This window comes from Bombus vancouverensis, chromosome 4 (assembly GCF_051014615.1).
Source record: "Bombus vancouverensis nearcticus chromosome 4, iyBomVanc1_principal, whole genome shotgun sequence".
NCBI classification, from domain to species: Eukaryota; Metazoa; Arthropoda; class Insecta; order Hymenoptera; family Apidae; genus Bombus; species Bombus vancouverensis.
In genome coordinates this window covers 15,418,760-15,438,596 of record NC_134914.1, presented here as the reverse complement: position 1 = coordinate 15,438,596, position 19,837 = coordinate 15,418,760, and the positions used below count along the sequence as shown (strand labels likewise).

At 42.8% G+C, this 19,837-nt stretch overlaps 1 protein-coding gene across 1 annotated transcript in view; it reads left to right on the top strand.

Moving 5' to 3' along the window:
- Nucleotides 1-14,700: 14,700 nt before the first annotated feature.
- Nucleotides 14,701-19,837, top strand: part of zfh2 (Zn finger homeodomain 2) — a 389,827-nt gene continuing 384,690 nt past the window's right edge. Inside the window, exon 1 of the mRNA XM_033350922.2 lies at nt 14,701-14,782. The gene's annotated coding sequence lies outside the window, so the exon portion shown is untranslated. The remainder of the gene's footprint in view (nt 14,783-19,837) is intronic.

Sequence of the window (19,837 nt, the reverse complement as noted above, 5' to 3'; positions counted from 1 at the left end):
AACGGGCGCATATTTTCTTTTACGATGCCTAAATATAATCTTAACGATGTTCTTATGGCCTAGACCAGTCGCAGCTTCGAGAAATCCGAAATTCTGCGAGGCCTCGATCCACGCGTTCGGCAGCTCGATCCGAGATGGTTGCGTCGCGGCGAAAAATTCTTCCATCTTATCCTCCTTTTCCTGCACGTACGCATACCACTTCGTCTATGAATCTGTCCGTGTGTTTGCTTGATCGTGCCTGTCATTGTGAACGTTGTGTCCCTTCCAAACAAGCAGATTCCTTATCGCGACTATCGAATTCGAGCCGAACGGTTTGCCTTTGAAATTTTTGGCAAAACGTTATCTACCAAGCCGATCGTTCGTAAGTTCAATAAAGAGACAATGACCGTTTGTTCGAAGATAGGTTGCCCGTAGTGCCTCTCGCATTGTCGCTTCGTCCGATCACGAGCTGTCTGATTATACGCTAGAATGTTCTACTTACGATTACGCCGATTCACCTTGTTATATAAGTTTGTGTGTTACGAATAAAAATTTGTTCGAATCCTCCACGACTTTAATCGTGTGTCTGTCAGTTTACTCAACCCGCCTGTACTCACCTTTGGACATTAACGTCATTGTTTCACGCGAACATACGAAATATTCCCGAAATATTCCTCTGTTGCGAAAATTAACCGCTTAGGTAGAACCAAGTGGAAGGTTTTTGTTTCACACACAATTACGATCCACGTTGCGTCATTGAGTTTGAATGTTTCACGCGGTCACAATGAAGCATAGAACGATCGGTATTCCTAACACGATCCCATGAAAACGTATCGTACGCAAGAAGTCGGATTCCGGATTAATAATCCACGTAGAAATTAAATCTTTTTCCCTGTTGGGGGCCCGTTGACCGAATTATCGTTTTATCCGCGTTTCTTCGGCATTTTTCTAGCCGTCCCCCTTTTTCCTGCTTCGGTCGCGATTAACGATCGCAGTCACGTACGGCCAAGCCGACTGTCGATCGTTCAACGATCGTCACGTGTCAGCCGATTTTCCCATAAAACCTACGGAACGACTTTCGATCGATGCCAATCAACGATTATTATCCGCGTGCCCGGCGATCTTCGCCAGCGTCGGGCCTCGATCTTTTCACGATCGCGTTAGATCGTGCTACCTTGCGAACCTACGATTATCTTCATCGCGTTCGATCGTGCCACGAAAAACTCACGCTTCATGCGTTCGCCGATCGTTCTACAACGTTCCTGGTCTCTTTCTATGATTTTGCTTTTTTTCGTCGTTTATGGGTGGCGTGTGGATCGTAATCTTCGACAGCATCGAAAAATTCTAGGGACGAATTAAATTCCTAGGTAATTGTTTCCTGAAGGATTCGGCTCACAGATATACTAGTAGTACATTTAACGATTTATTGAATCTTGCTTTTGTCTTCGAATTTTCCGTGTATGTACCGTGAATGGCCTAAAAATGGCCTTCTCGGGATTATTTTGAAATTAATATTCCTAGAAAGGGATATTTAGACGATCATCGTTGCTTCTCGCCGAGAAGATACGACCAGCTATATTGTACCAGTAGATTATGTTTGACGACCAGTTATTTTAACAGAAATATTGATTTCTTTCAGGAGTCTTTGTTTTCCTCCAGAACTCCCATTGTGTCCATTTTATACAAGTTAAGATACCTTTACTGACCACTCGCTATAATTCTATGCTTACTTCTAGAGAGAAATTAGAAGGCAAACTAAGAGAAATTCGAACGCGATATAGAATAAAAAGAATCACACGTAGATATTACCAGTAGTTTCGTATTTTCCTCTTAAACGTACGAAATATTCGAAAGTTAGAAAGATACGTACACAATGGACACGAACTAGCCACTAAAATCACAGTTACGTTTCAATTCTACTTCAAAAACAATTTATCTTCATACTCGGTTTCGTAACACGGTCGTGTTGTTACGGCCATTCGTGGCTCAACTATTTGACAATCGATTAAGCAGACGTTAGGTCGTGGTTTTAACATCAATTAGCGCGCGATCGTATTTCTTTATCGCCCGTCCATTACGGTTCCCCGAAGCATCGCAATTTCGCTGACGGAACAGCCCCGCGCGTCCGCTTTTCCCTTTAATTGTCGTGGCAGCTCCGCGAGGAACTTTCATTTTTTTTCCCCTTTCTCTTCTATTTTTTTTTTTTTTTTATTATTATTCTCCCTCTGCTCGTGCCTCGCAGTGACATTTGCGTGTGCCTGGACGGGGGTACGTTCGCATCGACACGCTAGACGACAATTAACTCGACAAACCGTGCAACCGCCGTCCTCTCGTCCCGCCGTCACTCGATCGGCTCCCTTTCTTGCAGCCAGAGAGAGGGTGTAAACCCGTCATTATCCTGATTATGCTTCTATGCCGGCTAATCACAAGCTGTCACTCGTGTTATTGTTTCACTATGGATCATTATTTCTTTTTCCTTCTATTTTCACCCCTTTGCCCTCCTCTGCCCCACGGTCGCGTTCTACCGGACGACGTTCCTTTCAGTCGCCCCTGTCGATACGACAACGGTTCGTTGCGACCCGCTTGATCCTACACGGTTGATCTTCGACGCGAAGGAGTCCATTAAGCGACCGGAAGACCAAATCTATGGATGTATATCTTTGAAAGAGACACATTAATCGCGTGGCGTAAAGGCTAATGGAGAGGACTCCATTTTCTACCTTTTCTGGTAACTTTTGCTTTTGAGATTTTACGATAATATCTGCGTAGATCGAGTGATTGATCGTCGTACTATGAAATGTACAAAATTGGGTGCTTTTGTCGGTATATTGATTGTCAAGTTTAGCGTATGTATAGCGTGACGGTACTAGATGGAATAATTGCAATAGAAATGAATTTCGCTCTTTTTAAATTACCGAAGATTCTTGCAACTTCGATCTAATGTTACTTCTTTCGAACTGATAAATTTAAAAGATCCTCGATATTTCCTCAATCTTTCTCTTTTGAAAACTTCAATGATCTGTTTGTTTTAAAAAGCGTCACTGTAGAAACCTGTTCGATCTGTTCATTGTACGTTATATCACGATCGAAATACAAAGGGTTAATGTGTGTCGTATTTAGATCCTCCAATTTCAAGCATTCTTCGCGTATACAAAATTCACTCTGTATATTCGTCGCGAACCACCGCATGCATAATAACGCTTGGTCGTATAAAAGGAGCTAGAACTCCAACGAGACAGAACGTTGGATCGTGTGGACGTAACGCGCGATAATCGCGTACGAATTCCCGCACGTCGGCTTTCCCGGTGACTTCTGTTAGACTTCTAACGAGAGTGAGCGGTTGGTTTTGAAAGAGAGCAATAGATATGACCTCGGTGGGGTAGAGGGAAGGCGATAAAACGGCTGGCAGGATGAGCGACGAGTCGCGCGGCGTGAGCCGAGAAGGAAAAAGGGAGCGAGCGCGGTCGGTGGCACGCGTACGGGCGCGAAAGAGACGGGAAAATATAAAATAGCGAGCGACGTGTACCGGTTAGACTATATGCTCTAATTTTAGGCGATTGCCTCGCTCCCTCACCCGAGGATTATAATTAGATACAAAAATACCCGACCGCCACCCACCCATCCAACCGACAAGCCGACATGTCGAGCGAAAGCGCGGGTGCGTTCACGGATCCCGGATCCGAAAGCGCGCTTGCATGAAGCGCCATTCGCGTTGTCGTGCTCGTGTTCGTGCTGTTTCCTTTGCTTTTGCTCGTAGCGCGCGCTTACCCGAGTTAGAGTACTGGCCGCCGTCACGAGTACTCAAGAATCGGCCGAGAAAACGCCGTTTTGCTCCACTTCGTCTTGTCCGGTTAATTATTCAAGCTGTAAAGCCGCCTGACTAATTGTTAATCTTGAATAATAGATAAGACGAGAGTGGGTCTTCTGCCTTACGCTTTTCGCTCGTTCGCGATCCATCCAACAAGCTTTCGTGGCTCGAGTAAATTATTCGCGTGAAAGTTTATGCGTCTTCCCTTGGAAAATTGTGAGTATCGAGGTTAAATGGCTTTGAAAGGTTGATTAGGCTCTGCGGAATATAGCGGCGGAGCTTTTACCGCTGTATTTGTTGCGACACGTTTTCTTAGAAGGTATAGATTGAGTTCCAGAGAAAACTTGACGTATCGAGCGGTACGTTCGCTATAACAACCGGCCGATAGTTATTTACGAGCCGGATAAATAATTAATTAACGTGACTCGAAAGGATTCAAAGAATGTAACAGCTGCTCTTGCCCGGGTACGCCACCGTTCACTCACCCCTCGTCGAGTCTAGTCTAATACAAGGCAGCGTGGCTCGTTTAGGATCGTGGTGGGGGTAGTCACCCCTAATACAGGGGAGGTAATTATTATACGAACCAATCGATACTTCGATGAACGACTCGGTTCTTCGTCGAAGGAAAAAAAGCACGCCGAGCTTCTTCCATCGAATTGATTACGTTCTCAGGTGGAACCGCTATTTTCTTCCTTTGTCAAATGAACTTTTTCAAATACGGACTTTCTGCATCAGAATAGTATAGTGGCAAAAAATATTACGCATTTATCCTTCCCTTCTAAATACTTCTAATATATCGAATGATATTCTGATATTCTTTCTGTATAAAAATAATTTTTATACAAAATCACATACGAAGTAGGATAATTATTTTTAATTATTTTTATAGGGGAAATTTTTCAACAATCGCAAAAATATTATATTTGTTGTACGTACATAATACAAACGAAAAGAACGATTTGCCACTAAATAATAAGAAGTTGTTAAGAAAAATGTAATTAAATTGGATGGAAGTTGTAAGAGTAGAGCCAGATTCACCAATGTTTTTTTCATTTTTATCGTATTATTTTTACGATCGTCGAGTATAATACAAATTCTCTGGATTCGCGAGTAAACCCGACAGAAAAATCATTTCGTACGCGGTTTACGAACACACGTTCGATTGCACGAAACGAGCTCGTGAACGCGCGTTTGCAAACTTGTACGCGCCGTCCGCTCGAGCCAGCGAAACTATTAATAATGCCAATAATTACCAATTATTTTTAAATGCCAAGAGGCCACAGTTAATTTCGGCACGTGAGCTCACGCTCTCCCACGCCGGCGTCTCATATTCATGCACAATACTTAAATATGCACCGGTTGGTCGATTTTACGAATACATATCATTTAAATATTGGCGTACATAGCATTTAAACGAAACTTCGCCCAGCTATAATACTCTCGGTCCCGATTAGTCAATATGTACGGTAATTTGGCCGTGATTCAAACCTTTCATCCACAAACGTCTTACACTTTGTATGTTTATAATATCGCTAGTTTTCCATTGAGATCGTTGTTGAAAATAGCCTGGGCGCATTTAAAAGTCACGCTTCAGACACTGCGGCCTTTCTTGCTCGACAAACAATGTTAACCAATGAGATATTTCAAGCCTTCGCGTCCCGGATTCTTATTACAGTTCGCACTGTTCCAGCCATAAAACGCGTTTTCTTCGAACGATATTTTGACATTTTGCCACTATTTAACGTTAATGTGCTACGAGATCACGCGCCATAAGATTCAATTGCGGCGTTGACCAACTTGTTAATACGTCACTTTGAAATCAAACAACTCGCACGTGAAAATTTCAAACTATATCGAATATTAACAAGTTTATTAACTCGTCCAACTTTGTTAACGACACTCAATCCCAATACGACGAGTTAACTTATAGGTTGCCTTTTGAAACGTATGTGCGCGATCACGTTTGATAATACACTGTAGGAGAAAAAGAAAAAGGTGTGAATAAGACACCACGCGTTTACGATACGAATAAGCTGTGTGCGTGTTCCGTACGAGTGTAACGTTGTTTTTCCATACGTAAGTGTAACTAAAGGCCAAATGCCGAGAGGGAAAGCTTCCAAAATTCAGATACACAGAAGCTGCTTAAACAGGCTCTTCTGAAAGACACTGGAACGTTGGTAAGCAGAATAGGTTAGGTTTCGTATAGGATACTAAGGTGGACGGTCCCACAGGTCTGCTTGATTGCCGGTTAAAAGATCAGCGGAGTGTGACACGGCCGTTTCTCTCTGGCGGGCGCACACGCGTACCGGTGACACACGAGGACGAAGAAGAAGTAGGCGCAAGGGGAGGCGGAGATCGGTGGAGTAGAAGGAGGAGCACCCTGAGGAATCATGGTCTCTAATTTTTACGGTGTAGCCACATGCGCGCGTCCTGTGTCCCTATATTTACAAGTACAAGTAGCCGGTCATTAAATCCGATAATTAATCACAATCGTCTCTATTAACGGGGAAGGCTTAATTGCTGTTATCCACGCCGTGGTCCGCTAGGAAAGGGGGTAGCAGGAAGAAGGCAGAAGGCGGAGGTGGGACCAGCCCAGGATGTGACTGAAGAATGGGCCCGTCGATCGTCCACCTGTCTTTTCTTTTCTTTGTGGCGAACGCTTCGTTTCTCGCTAGCGAAACCAACGATTTTATGGTTTAGGATGTGACGCCCCGCGTGAAATAAACACGCCGTGACCTTCTCTTGCGTTACACCATTCCCACGTTTGGTTTTCTTCCAGTGACGCTTCTTATAACATAAACGATACTTTGATACTTTGACGTTGATATTTTTGACAGTGGACAGTTATCTAACAAGCAGCGTCAATTCACATCGTTGATCTATAAATCAGATTATACGCTGTGTTATACGTTTCTAAATTTTTAATTCAAGCATATAGAGTGTATTGATCATTTTGACCACCTTCCCTTCAGGTGATCAAATAGTTAATTCAATACGAGATTGCTTTACCACAGCTTTACCGTAGCTTCTCTATAGCTTTGCCATAAATATTAAACGATACTAATAGAAAAACGTATGAGAGAGCAAGTCGCACGAAACACGTGAAAATAAACTTCATTTCTATGATAATACGTCGAAGCTTTCGAAGCTGGTCTGAAAGAAACGCGGTAAAAGGACAATCGTAAGAGTCGATGAAACCAGCACACCCGGCGGAATCTTGGTTCGATCGCGACGGAAGAATTCGATGGAAAGAAGTTGAATCTGAAAAGTCTGGACTAAGAGCAAGCGCTGGATCGATTGCAAATTGCGATAGCACCGTAGCCGTTGTATGGCTAACCTGCGCAAAAGCAGAACCAGGCTTCTCGGTGACATTCGATCCACGCCGCTAATGTACGAAATACAGTGGCACACGACGTAAAGTCATTTTGATACACTTTAATGCACGGAAGCTACGGTATAGTGTTTACGTTCACCTAACTCTCACGAGGTAACGTGGAAGTTGTACGAGTGGTAGCCGGCTGTGGCTCGCTCGGAGGAATATGGCCACGCTGCCCGAGCATATATCCACCATGTATACATGTACGTGTTTCCAGACGCTGGTGGAACCGGCACGAATACCTTGGAACTATCCGCACACCGACGTCGATGCCTCGTACACGGCCATCTACTTACTTTAGTGGTCAGCGCGGAAGAAAAGAATTAGTTAGACGGGGGCGCGTCTCATCTAGGTCACCCACACTGGCTCCCAGCCATGCCCGACACTTACGTATCGCATATACATAGACGTACACACGTATTACACATACACACACTCGAGGAGCCTCATTACGGTGCCACGGTGGCGAGGGGTGTGCAGCAAAAGAGGCGAGCGTTAATTAAGAACAGACTCGCCACCCTCTAAGTAAGGAGCACTGACCAACCCCGTTCCCCGTCTTCCCCTCCACGAGCAGCTTACTTCCTACGTTCGACTCGCCTCTGCCCGCTTCATGCTCTCGCCTTCACCGTGGCCTCACACCCTTCCCTAACCTTCATTCTGTAAGAGGAAAAGCCGAGGATTGTGTAAGAAGACGGAAAATGAGGGAAATACGGGAAACGTGTAAAGAAGGAATCGAAGGTAGATGAGACTAGAAAGGGTGAAAAACGGTGGAGGAAGATAGACACACGGTGAATTAGCCGGAAATCTTGTATAATATTGCACAGGTTCGTCCCTGGAGAATATTTGTTTATATCGCAGTTTTCTTAATACGCTTGTCGTTAGAACATCGCGATATTTTTTGAAGTTTTCGTTTAAAGTAGAGTGGAAATAATACTTTTACAAGCTTCGACGATTTGTAACTTCCAGAAAGAGATAGAAATTGTCCTAACTGCAATTAACTTAATTCCTTGGTTTCTAATGACGTCTTTGACGAAGTATGTGGCAAACACGCAAAAGATATAATCTGACACTAAAACGTAGCGTAATTTACAGTGACACAGTTTTCATTTTTTCGAATTAGCCCGTTTAATCGACCAAATACGTTATGAAAGTTTTCACGTAATCGTCAATTCGTTGCGTTATAACAGGAAAAAGAAACAAAAGTTGCATCTTTGGAAGCTGAAGAATCGCGGTGAAACATAGTGGAAGGATGATCGGGGGATCTCATCGTGACAACACGAAGGCACACATGTTGCGAGTATCGCACAATGGCAGCTCCTCTTAGGCCAAAAAAAGTCACCCAACTGTTCATCCCCTTCTGAGCGTTATAAGCTCCCCCAACCAAGGGTGAGCCGTGGCCGATTGTTTCCAACAGGTTTGCCAGCTTTTGTTTCAGTCCGTTCTCATGCGCGCCGGAACTGGTCATTGCTCGAACCCTAAAAACGGTTGAACAATGACCTTCATGGCCGTTACATTGCACTGCAATAACGACCCCTATTTCCCAGAGTTCCGAGAGAAAGAGAGAGAGAGAGAGAAAGGGACAATGCGTAATCTGGATAGGATGGGGACTCATTCCACCGCTTTAAATGCTATGCCATCGGCGTTTAATCGTCGATTTTACTCGTTTCACGCGACCTTCTGTTACCGTTGCAATCTGTATAGAAAGCACGCGGATGAATATTTTGAAAATTAGTTTACTTCCACGATTTACTAGTTTTCACATATTATCGTTTTTTACCTTTCAATATGTCGTAATCTAGTTATACCTAAATGTGTTTACACCCAACTGATTGATATATAAATGTTACGATACATATTTTTGTGGCCACCGTAAATGAACATGGAGAAAGGGTTTGACGCATAAAAGTGACGGAAATTTTTTTAACGAACCTTTTATCACAGAATCGTAGAGTCTGAAATGATTTTCATTCTCTGTACGTAACAAAATAATAACTCCACCTTTCGCTAATCTACCTACCATTGCTGGCAAAGTTACACGAACAATTTGATACGTTTAAAGAAGAAACTGTCGTGCCTCTCTTAAGTTCATGCCTTGGAGCGTAAATAGAAGCAAATCCGCTCTCGTGGCGAGGACAGTTCGAATTTGTTTCCAACAGAAATATGCTTCTCATGCGTTTTAATAGCTGTCCCTTTCGTATACCGGTGGCCTGAAATTCCGCGCAACTTCTTCATTTATTTGGCGGAAAGAACGGCTTAATGAGGCGAAAGGCTGACCCGTCTCTCTCTCCCGTCTATTGGCAGAGGAGAGAACGTCGCGTCCCTTATGTAATTGTTCGTCTCATCGAAGGATCTTCCACATTGTGGTGGACAGCTGGTTCCGCTCCGCGTATTTATGTGCATGGGAATCGACTGAAATGACGTTAACTGCTTTCTCATAATCGCGTTGACTTACGTGACGTCCGCACGTCACGACCATTACGATAAAACATTTCGCTCGTGTATGCATTGTGCCAGAATTATGCATGCCGAGGAATACGTGATTTCCTGATTTTTGTGCGCACACAATGAAACGTATTCTACCCGCGAGTCACCGGGGCTCGCTTGTTACCAGCATGGCGCTTCGTTAAAATTTGCTCGTATTACGGATCGAATGATTCGACGGAAACACTTTTACGACATCGACGAAAGTTTTGTCCACGAAAGAATAAAATAGAACTGTAGGTTTCATAACGAGGCATGTATTATGAAAAGTATTTCCGTGAAAAGATTTTTGTCGCCGTATCGATGTATTAATATTTTATAGGTTTTAATTTATTTCAAACGATGGAGCAATGATTAGTACTTTATACAATCTCTCATTGTTCCAGTAAATTTTCTTTTCACCTAGTTGGTGTGTTCAGTGTTTAAAATTTATCCGAATCGTTTTCTTGCGAATAGGGTAAGCAGAAATTTACTATACGTGCTGTACACGTATGTTGTATCGACAAACCTCGTTAGGACGTCGTTTTATTTACACGAATAGCGTCCAATAGTATTTATTGCCATAAACTACAAATTCAACGTATCAAATTAACGACGGCATATCTATCTAAATACAGCGTTTGAAATAAATTACAGCCTTTATGTTTCATAGAACAAAAACATATTCAGAGAAGTTCTCTTTCAACGAAGTGCATACTTCGCTCATTCAGAAGTGCAATATCATCAATGTGCAACGCTACCTCACTTGGAAAAGTAACGTATTTGCTACGTCTTCGCAGTGTTCGATAACTTTCCAACATCCACCCACAGACGATGAGAGGAAGAATGACTTTCATGGCCCCTCAAAATAATCTTCAATCGGCACAACCTCGACGACCTTCTACGACCTTCAAATGACTATAGACATCAGCTAATGTAACATAATTATTATTTCACGTTGAGTGTAATAATATTTGTTCGCAAAGCCAGTAGTATCGTACAGTTCAAACGTAAATTCTTTTAAAAACGATTATTCAACGATTATATTCGACAAAAATAATTATATATTAACGTAAAAAAGATCTAGAAACAATTATGAAACAATTATGTAGCTTGCTAATTCTTCGAAACTATTATCGCGTCTTCGATGAATCCAACTATCCAAGATTTCTCTCTTTGTATTCGTCAATTCGCTGACGATAGCTAGTTGAGAGGCACTGGGCGTGGAAGGCGCAAGCAGACAAATCCGCAAATTAAACAAACACCTTATTGACACGCTGATCCTTCGGCATAGAGGTATTCCTGGACCTAAAGTCTGTCGCGTGGGTGAGAAAGACAGAACGGAGAAACGATCGTCACCGCTCTCCCTCTCCCACGAGTCGTCGGGATAAGAAAGGCAAGGGGCGAGAAATCAAAGAGAGAAAAGGACGGAAAGAGACTTGGCAATCCGAATGAACGAACTACACCACATACAGGGTCTTAGCGGGACTTAACGAATATTGCCGTCGATATCCAGAAGCCCCCCGTACGACTCTTCTTCTTCTTCGTTCTTCTTCTTCGTCTCCTCATCCTGCTATCGAACTCCCTTTTGTCCCTGGACGGTAAGACGCGTTACCGAGCTTCGTCGCTCGATTCGACGAACGGCCGGGTTAATTTAACGCGCAAGTTAATTTGTTCCCTGAGATTTCGTATTCGAGGTGATCCCGACCGATGGTCGATTCAATATCTTTCTAGTTCTCAAATCCTTTCGAGCATTTGGCTAATCTGAAATTTGCCAGGACGAAAATGTTCTCTCCGTGTGTCGGCATGTAACGCTTAAAAGGAAGAGTAAAACTGACTTTCTGGTATAGAAAGATCTGAAAATCAATTTTTATTGAGATGGAATTAAACGAAGCGGATAGTGTCGTCGTCGATAAAATTTGTCAAGATCGTCATAAAATTAATCCTTCGCAAATTATTAAAGAGCATCGTGTTTTTTTAGTCGCTACCGTAAGTTCTCTCGTACATTTGATAGGAAAATTTCCCAGTAATTGGTCGATTCCGTGCAAATTGACTTCAGATTGCTACGCATCGTCCTATACCGTTCGAATTCGTCACACTCCGTGATTAATGTACCGAGATTACAAATAAATTGCTGAAATGTATGATGCTTAAAAAGACAGGGGAAAAAAAGGAACGGTACAGGAAAAGAAGCAGAAGGAACCGGCGAGAAAACAAGGAACGCAAGCTCGAGGAGGATTACATCGAATTACATGGAACGAGGACAATAAAACATCTCGGTTTCGCGTTCAACAGAAACGAAGGCTCCCAGTTATTTCGTTACGCCACTGTTTTCTCCTACGTACGTACAATGGACAAGAAGGATCGTGGTCGGATGGTTGGAAAGAGTCGGACGACAAGGCAGATAAATTAGTGCTAGTAATGAAGACTGAGTCCGGCGCCTGATTAAACAAACACAGGGAAACACAAATAAGTGAGAGAAGCGTGAGAGGGAGGAAAGGTGAACGCTTAAAGGGAGCGAAACGCACGAAGGAAGAAAGGAGAAAGAACGAATGGGTGGCGGAAAGAAGAAGAATCTGCGAGTCTTGCTTTAGACCTTGTCTTATTTTGCCTCTAATTAACTAAAGTAGCGTAGTAAGCACGCTCGTAGACATTGCCGGTGACCTCTTTTTTTTCCTGCCACGGTGTCTCTCACCTTTTCTCATTTATCTTGTTTTTTAAGCCTATTCCCGTATCCACCGATGCTTGTTGTCGGAGACGCCGCCGCCGAGGCCATCGACGACGACGACGATGACGACGACGACGACAAAGACGACGACGAAGACGACGACGAAGACGACGAAGCCGACGGAGCCGACGAAGACGACGAAGACGACGACGACGACAACGACGACGCCGATGATGATGACCGTGTGTCACACGCTAGCCATTTGTAGAACGAGCGTTGTTTCATTTTCGACGCACGTCCTCAAAATGAAAATGTATGAGCGTGTATAATACATAGAGAATAGTTTTCGAGCGGGTCCGGTTAGCGGAGCATGAATCTCATCGAGGCACTCAAGGCTAAAGCTCTCGAAATTACGCGGGATGAATTAAAAATAGCGGTCACTAAATCGTGAAAACAAAATCCGGCCGGATTTATGGACGCTTTTTGAGGTTTCCAGTCACGAGCTATTAGTCGTGGACGTTTGCGAAAAATACCGAAAATAATCATCGGTCGTTACATGCTCGCTGGGGCTGACCAACTACCAACAGGCTCACGGATGAACGATTCTTTTTTAGTTTCTCCTTTTGCTCGGAACGCTTGTAAATTTGATTGTTACGGAAATATACGTATGAATAACGCGAGTTGGGCTATTAAGAGATCCCGAAAAGTTGTTGCAGAAGAATTCATCGAGAGTCAAAGTCTACCGATATCATGGTAGGATCGATATAAAAATACCGAAACATTTTGCATAGAGAATAATATTTGTAGGTTGCGAGTACAGCGGTAAACATTCTTTGCCTTCGATGCAGAACAATGATCTAAGAAAATAAAGATAGGACACGGTAAAAGAAATACGTTGTAAGAGTTCGAATTTAATAGTTAGCCGATGCTGCACCCTTTGTGTCGAACCAAACGAAAGATTCTTCGTTATTATTCACTATTACTATAATATAAGATCTAAAAATAATATGGGTACGTCCTTCTCGTTCTCTTATATATTAGTTAAATATAGATATCTGCTCTTAAATTTTCAGTAATATATCCTAATTTTAATGCATCTGAGAACATATTTTGTCTTCGTGATAACCTTATGCGATAATCTTCTCCTTGTGAGGAATGTGAGAAATGTAAAAAATCTATTACCTCGACAATAGGGCGATATCTTGCTATAGTTGAATACTCCTAGCAACTACAATAATCAGAAAATGAAAAGAACAGACTCTGTGTGGAGACGGTGGAGACGGGGCAAAATTTTCGAAGGAAAGAAAAGAAGACGCCAGGTGGTCGCCGGACGATGTCCGCCGCCGGCGTATCGTGGTGCTTGCGATTCAAATTATTTGTAATCCTCATTTTTTTAACTGACCGCCAGAGAGAGCGAATTAGCGTTCGTAACGCGTGAGTACTACACGGCCGAACGCGATCCAGCACGATGAGGACGCTAGGTGAAAAAATAAGCTTCGACGATAATAATTATTATCGAACCGGCCGCGAAATCTCCGTGGTCTGCCGCCTCCGGAGCCGGGGTAAAAAAGATACGAATCCGTGACGTTGGGCCGCCAGGCAAGGACGTTCAAGTTTAAACGAAAATAAAAATTCCCCTGTCCGATACTAATTATAGAATACCGCTCATCGAGCAAACGCCGCTTGAATTACCGATATACGGTGCGCCACTGGATTATACCGGGTGTTTGTAGGTGAATAAATTTAACGATGCGATGTAGACTAAATCTTTACGTAACGGACGATAAACGAAGAATTAATTAATAAAAAACGCAATAAGCCAGCAACTGATCCTGCATTGTAAGACTGTCAAAAACAATTAGTACAGTATAATACAAGTACAAGTACAATATAATAGTAGTGCAATATTTTGACGAGGAAAATGTAAAACGCGTGAAAAAGATATTTTATATCCGCTAGTGACTCGATCCGAACTGGATCGATACAGGATTAATCGCGTGCGAGAGGAAGGTCTGTAACCGAAATTGGAAGGAACACCCGATAAATCGATACGCCGGTTGTATACCCCGTCTCGAGGAAAATTAATATTGTTTTTATCGACGAACAGCCGGGATAATTAGATCTCGGTATAGGCCTGTTTGCACGTCCACGGTCAGACCGCCGCGTAATCGAGGATCGATCTCTTCCCCTCTCTCCCCAATTGCCTCGTGACGCGTCGCAAATTTATTTCTCAACGAGGACGATGCGTTACGCGTTTCGAAGTTATACAGAGGCTTCGGCTCTTCGATCCAATCTACGCCGATGATCGACGATATTAACCGCAAACGACCCGCACACCTTCCGCGTCCACGACGATGTAGCACCGCGTGAACGCGACAGATTGGTAACGAGCGATTTTTTTCTGTCTTTCAGATTCGCGCGAAGAATGTGACGTCGGCAGAAACGAAACAGAGAGGCGGGAAGACTGTGCAGAACACCGATCCCCGGAATGGTGAGTTGGTAATTAATCAACCGTATTCGTTCAGGTGTTAATTACTTGGCTTGGTAATCCGAGTAATTAACGGTCGTTGAAGCACGCTTATCTCGTTCACGATTATTAGGATACATAGGTATTGAAGAAACGAGGTGAACTCGCAAGAAATCTAATTCAAAATTATACGAGTCTCTCTCTCTCGAGTCAAATTGATCAGCACCACTTTATACGAGTACATGACACACGATTAACATCAACCTTTTCGACAAACAAATTACTTACTACCATACATTTATTTATTGCAAAGCGGGACAATGGATACAAAGTGTCGGAAAGAAAAGAAAAGTGAAGAATGTAGGAAATGTAAGGGATGGACGGAATGTAGGGAATGCAAGGGATGGAAGGAATGTGAGAAATGTAAAAAAATAGAATGAACGGATCTCAAGGAAAAGTACAACAAGAACGGAACTATATTACTGCTGATTTCAACATATATCATAGTACAGCACGTCGTCGCGAAATTAATCGTTTCTGTATTAATATCGTTCCATTACAACATTTCGTGTTAAACCAATAAGTATCCTGATACTTATGAACAGGGATTTACACGAGACCCACCTCGCGATGTGAATCATAGCGCGTTAGCCGTGGTGTGTCGCGTTTAAACCAGCCGCGCGCGAACGTATCACTCGGCAATCGATGGAGTTTTATGTCGCGAAACGACCGTCCAACGCCGGTTGTGTGTTGCATGCCCGAGCTTCGTGCGGAAGATCAATCCGGCATATAAATGATGACGTTAATAATACCGAGATAAAGCATTCCATGAATATAAATACGCGGCTCTCTCTGTTTGGCCGGGCGTTTCAGATTTCAGTGAAGTAGCGTTATTAGGGAATTCAGAACGACCTCGATAACGTTCCGCTTTTCGACGGAATTTACTCACAGAATTTACTTTTCGAAATTACCGAGAGATTACGGGAAAGAATTATTGAATCCGGGCTCGGCTGGAAATGGCGGACACCAGGCGGTATCGCCCGATCCGGTTTAACTTAATCTTAGTTCGATTTTCTCCGGGTGCGATTTTTATATGCGTACATTTAGGGCAGCCGAGGTCTGCGCTTTTCGAAGATAGATGCTTGTTAAGTAGCTGGAAGTAAATTGCAACTTGGGACTATTTTACTACATTGTGCCCGATTGTGCGCCGGTTTCATGTTGAAACGACTACCATTTGCCAGTAATTTCACTGCTCTAATTTCGTTCCATACGAGGAATACCAGAGAGTGAGTTAATCGGGATATACTTTCCTAAATTTGAATATCAATAAGTAACTTCGCGTATTCATTTATTCTTTTTTCCCTTTAGCATGGTGGATGTATTTTTGAAATTGATTTTTATTATTAAAAATTAAACGTATCAATTTTCCGCAATTTTTTTAAGCACAACGTACAATATCTTTTTTTGGTGTCCTTGGTTGGCGAATAAATTTCGAGCGCATGATATTACAATGTTTAACAATGGAAGACAAGTATTTCAGGTCGTGAAAGTGCTTGTAGTCAAAACCTGTAATTTGCATAACATATGCTACGTTACGAAGTTTTTGAAATATTGTTATGGGTACGGTGAGATACAGCTATCAATTTTACTAATTATGTAGGTATTACTCGAAGAGGGTTATATCGCAACAATGTTGAAAATAATTAAGGTGGTAACATTTTCTAGACAACTTTGTATATCCGCTTGCTTCTGATATTTAAGGTAGATTCCTTATAATTATTATGTATGCCATATGTGTACATATATGTCCCCTTACAAATTTTTCCAATATAATCGTAGTAGGTAATCTGTTTTTGTCACGATAATTATCAACATGAGTACAATCCCTTCGTAATTCGTTGTACGGCAACGTTTCTATCTTTATTGTTATTAATTATTCCAACGCAATATCTATATTATATTCTTACTTCTATATATTTATTTTGCACACCGTATTCCAACCTGCGCTATATCCACTATGCTCGTGGGTATTTAATACCATAAAATTAACTTGACGTAAGTTGTCGTGGTCTGCTGTGACTAAAAAAAACAGTCCATGTCTATCCACTTTCGAAATCGTTCGAATAATTATAAATCGTAGCATATATCGCGAATCCCACTCAAACCTATCCCAACGAATATACTCTCGATCAAATCGCATTAATCATACTCGCATTTACACGAAAAGCCGAGGCACGAGCCACTTCCACGAGAAAGAACCTGTGCTGGTCGAGCAAACGGTTCCGGTCGGAATGATCGATCGGATTGGTAATAACGATCGAAGGAGGGTTCGCGCGAAAAGGAAAGGACCGGCGGTCGTGTGGAGAGTGCGAGGGAAGAAGGTTCGCGCGTCGAAGAAGGCCTCTTCGCCGCGTTCTAGCCCGGAGCGACGCGGAATCACTCAGAGCAGCGCCGGCCGTTACTTCATTTTTGCGGACCGTTTACAACGTCCTGTCCACTCGCGTGGCATCGTTGCTGGCATTTCGATGCATAATAAACGAGCAGTTAGCCCTGCTCCGTGGCTCACACCTCTGGCCCCTTCTTTTCTACGAGTCAAAGGGGGATGTGCCCCTCTCCAGAGAGCCGGCAGCCTCTTTTCCTCACGGTCGACCGTCAGGATCCTCCTTCTTCCTCTTTCCGACTCGCGCCCGTTCCGTAAGCTGCCTCTCGTTTGTAGACTTTCTTCTTTCAAGACGAGGCGCGCATAACGAGATGCGAGAGCGAGACCAAGCTATATCGTTGGCCGAACCGTGGAGAGCCGAGCGACTCTAACGAAAGGAAATCCGATTTGCACGCCGTGTTCAGAGAAACAGACAGAGAGAGAGAGAGACTCTCCCGCCCTCTTTCGAACGCACGCCCACCCCTCAGGTACACGCCGCGCGCTAGTTTTCATGGAAATTCGTTTGCCGCTCGTTACGTGACGCTGGCATTTCCTTTGCCGGATTCTTGCTTAGTACGCCGCCCATTGCAACCTAGACAACTCTATCGAAAGACTTATTAAAGTTGTGCGCTGGGACCGATGCTGGAATTCGTATGTAATAGGAATGCCGACTCTTTTACCATTTTGGAGAATTTGGGATTTAGATGGTTTCTCAGGGATTTGCTCGAAGGTTACTTCTTTTATACAGTTGTCTTCGAAGGTTCTCGAAGGAAATTCCTGATATTGCGAATTTTTATCCGCATCTATGAATTATTGACGCCAAAACATATAGCACACGTAAAGCGCATGTTCCTACGACAACGATTGTAAAAGTTGCAAGGGAATATTGAATCGTCTTCCGAGAGGATATTCATAAAATCGATTTAACGTTCCGATGATTATAAGCGATTAGACGCGACATTCGACGCACCATGCAAATTTAAATCGTTAATGAACTTTATGAAACTATAAAACATACTTGATAAATGTGCATCCACGAATTAATCATTCCTGGTATATTTTATTTTTTCTTTTGCCGAAAAAGTTAATTATACTTCGTAAGGTTATACATAATGTGGAATGACTCAGGAGTTCAGCGTGTCAACAGCTAATAGGCGATTTTATAATGACGATTATGATTATGACTATGGTTATGGTTATGGCTATTTATAACAAGCCATATCCACTCGGAGAGAAAGATCACGAGATATTGGTACATAATGATAATAATAATTATACTTCTTTATCGAAGTTGCATACAGTATACCTTAATAGAATCGATAGAATAAGAAGGAAAAGGGTGAAATATTACACTTCGCTCTAACCACCGTACGCAAAGACGTAATCGAACCTAACCCGACTCGTTGTAATGACGCAAAAACATAACGATTTACAATTTTTAAACGATGAACATCTTAATATGATTGATTCTCAGCTATACGCGCGTATAAAATTGTTTATATTTTTAATGTATTCTATTCACACATTAAATTCATCATATTATCTAGCATTCTGAGATATAATATATCGTATCTACCGACTCAGCTAATTTGAAACGTATTTCGAAGTAGAGAAAAATCAAAAGAATACTGTACTGAAATACCGAACCATTAACACATCACATTTCACATATATTCGCATTTCGCGTTGTATTCCACGCGACGAAAAAACCGACGTGAAACGCGACACACTGAACGAATCTTGTTACGATTTCGCTAATACGCATCAAACGAAACGCACTTGAACCTATCGATCGATGATCGATGCCACCTGCAGGACGCGGCAGTTGAAAAAAACTGGAAGCGGCGCGCATCGGAGCGATTATTTGCGCCGCGCGACGATAATGGATACGGAAAGGCGGTTTGAATCCGGCCGAATGGGCGTATGAATGGTCGCCGTTTAGCGTAATTATTGGCGCATTGTCTACGGCACAATACCGGCCGCGAAATTGGCATGCAAAAATCGGATGCGATCCTATTGTCGGCCATTGTCCGATCCGTGGCTGCGTGGCAGCCTCCCCGGGCTCTCCAGTTTTCGAATATTTCGCCGTCAATGCCGCCGATTCGTTCGCCAATCGAATTTACCTCGAACGACGCCAAAAGAAATTCACCGGTTCCACCAATTACGCGACGTTCCAACGTTTTTCTTCCTTTTTCCATTTTTTTTTCTTTTTTTTTTCGAATATTACCGCCAAACGCAACGAGACTGCGTTTCGGCGATGCGGTACGTGCAATTCTGTCACGTTTCGATCGATCATTTCAATATTCCAACTCTAACGACTCTTTCATGTTTCGACATTTAATCCGTTTGCTGAAACGTAGCTGGAAAATCGATATCACTGAACAATTTTGATAGAGTTGAATCATCCGACTTAATAATTTTCTTAGAAAAAATTCTGTCTCCTTATGAAGACTGCTTCTAGGAATTATTATCGAAATATTTGTTATGAAAATAAAAAGTTAGTACTGAAAAAGTGGAGCGGATAGGTTTAACTTCTTAGAGGATCGTGTACAAATTTCAGTGGGTCAGCCGATTTCGTCCTACTTTCTTCGATGTTTCTCAGAGTGGAAGTTCGACGACGAGTTACGTCGGCGCTCTGTTGCCTCGAGGTGAAAGTTCAC